This window comes from Anastrepha obliqua, unplaced genomic scaffold (genome assembly GCF_027943255.1).
Source record: "Anastrepha obliqua isolate idAnaObli1 unplaced genomic scaffold, idAnaObli1_1.0 ptg000187l, whole genome shotgun sequence".
Taxonomy (NCBI): Eukaryota; Metazoa; Arthropoda; class Insecta; order Diptera; family Tephritidae; genus Anastrepha; species Anastrepha obliqua.
Genome location: NW_026562263.1, coordinates 35,001 through 37,268, shown reverse-complemented (window position 1 = coordinate 37,268; position 2,268 = coordinate 35,001). Strand labels below are relative to the sequence as shown.

Genomic DNA, 2,268 nt, shown 5'->3' with positions numbered 1-2,268 from the left:
ATATTATTAATATTATTTAATTTTACTCTTTCAATTAATATATGCAAAAAAAAATTGACATTTGTTATAAATAAAAATAAATAAAAAAATACTCTAAGCGGTGGATCACTTGGCTCATGGGTCGATGAAGAACGCAGCAAACTGTGCGTCATCGTGTGAACTGCAGGACACATGAACATCGACATTTTGAACGCATATCGCAGTCCATGCTGTTATGTACATTAAATTCAATTTTAAAGTACTGCTTGGACTACATATGGTTGAGGGTTGTAAGACTATGCTAAATAAGTTGCTTATTCTTTTATAAAAATAATTGAATTTAAGCAAATGTGTATATTATTGGATTTTAAATAATTCATAATATTAATAGCAAAAAAAATAAAGATATATAATGAATTTTATTTATTATATATTCTTTAAAAAAAAAATCCTCTCAAATAAAATGAAATGATGAAAATATTGAATCTAAGTATTCTTTACAAAAAATTTTCATATTATTTATATATATATATAAAATAATAATTTATATATGTAATTAAAAGGAGGAATGTCTAGCATAAAAATTAAATTTTTTATTCTAGGATTGCCTCATTTTACATTATTATTATTTTTATATATTTACAATATATAAAAGGAGAAAAGAAAAATAGAGATGAAAAGATGATATAATTTTTTTATTAAATTGTGAGAAGATAAAAAAAGAATATTAAAACAACCTCAACTCATATGGGATTACCCCCTGAATTTAAGCATATTAATGAGGGGAGGAAAAGAAACTAACAAGGATTTTCTTAGTAGCGGCGAGCGAAAAGAAAATAGTTCAGCACTAAGTCACTTTGTCTATATGTCAAATGTGAGATGCAGTGTATGGAATATCTTAATATCTAGTATGAGAAATTAACGATTTAAGTCCTTCTTAAATGAGGCCATTTACCCATAGAGGGTGCCAGGCCCGTATAACGTTAATGATTACTAGAAAGATATTTCCAAAGAGTCGTGTTGCTTGATAGTGCAGCACTAAGTGGGTGGTAAACTCCATCTAAAACTAAATATAACCATGAGACCGATAGTAAACAAGTACCGTGAGGGAAAGTTGAAAAGAACTCTGAATAGAGAGTTAAATAGTACGTGAAACTGCTTAGAGGTTAAGCCCGATGAACCTGAATATCCATTATGAAAAATTCATCATTAAATAATTAAAAAAATAATGTGCATTTTTTTCATATAAGGACATTGTAATCTATTAACATAATAAAGTATTTATCAAAAGATCATTGGTGATATTAAGTTTATTTAAATTAATTTGCTTTTTAAGCATATTAACATAAAATAAATACTAATGATTTGATAAAGTGTTGATAGATTTTATTATATATAATGCTAAAATTCATTTTTTGAATTTTACAAAAAATTTAATATCTATGATATTAATATTTATTTGTATGCATTTATATGATTAACAATGCGAAAGATTCAGGATACCTTCGGGACCCGTCTTGAAACACGGACCAAGGAGTCTAACATATGTGCAAGTCATTGAGTTATATTAAACTTAATGGCATAATTAACTTAACTTAAATATAATGGGATTAATTTTTAGTCTATTTTTTAATAAATAGTCAATTAATTCAATCCCGGGGCGTTCCATATAGTTATGTATAATGATAATTTATTATTATTTATACCTCTAACTGGAGCGTACCTTGAGCATATATGCTGTGACCCGAAAGATGGTGAACTATACTTGATCAGGTTGAAGTCAGGGGAAACCCTGATGGAAGACCGAAACAGTTCTGACGTGCAAATCGATTGTCAGAATTGAGTATAGGGGCGAAAGACCAATCGAACCATCTAGTAGCTGGTTCCCTCCGAAGTTTCCCTCAGGATAGCTGGTGCATTTAAAAATTATATAAAATAATCTTATCTGGTAAAGCGAATGATTAGAGGCCTTAGGGTCGAAACGATTTTAACCTATTCTCAAACTTTAAATGGGTAAGAACCTCACCTTTCTTGATATGAAGGTTGAGGTTATGATATAATGTGCCCAGTGGGCCACTTTTGGTAAGCAGAACTGGCGCTGTGGGATGAACCAAACGTAATGTTACGGTGCCTAAATTAACAACTCATGCAGATACCATGAAAGGCGTTGGTTGCTTAAAACAGCAGGACGGTGGACATGGAAGTCGTAATCCGCTAAGGAGTGTGTAACAACTCACCTGCCGAAGCAACTAGCCCTTAAAATGGATGGCGCTTAAGTTGTATACCTAT

At 30.4% G+C, this 2,268-nt stretch overlaps 1 non-coding gene and 1 pseudogene across 1 annotated transcript in view; both read left to right on the top strand.

The window, feature by feature from the left end:
• Window positions 1–89: 89 nt before the first annotated feature.
• Window positions 90–270, top strand: LOC129252382 (5.8S ribosomal RNA; annotated as a pseudogene).
• Window positions 271–712: 442 nt separating this feature from the next.
• LOC129252380 (large subunit ribosomal RNA) overlaps window positions 713–2,268 on the top strand; it is a 3,987-nt gene continuing 2,431 nt past the window's right edge. The window contains exon 1 of the ribosomal RNA XR_008583412.1: window positions 713–2,268. This exon is cut by the window's right edge and continues 2,431 nt beyond it. This is a non-coding gene — a ribosomal RNA (large subunit ribosomal RNA).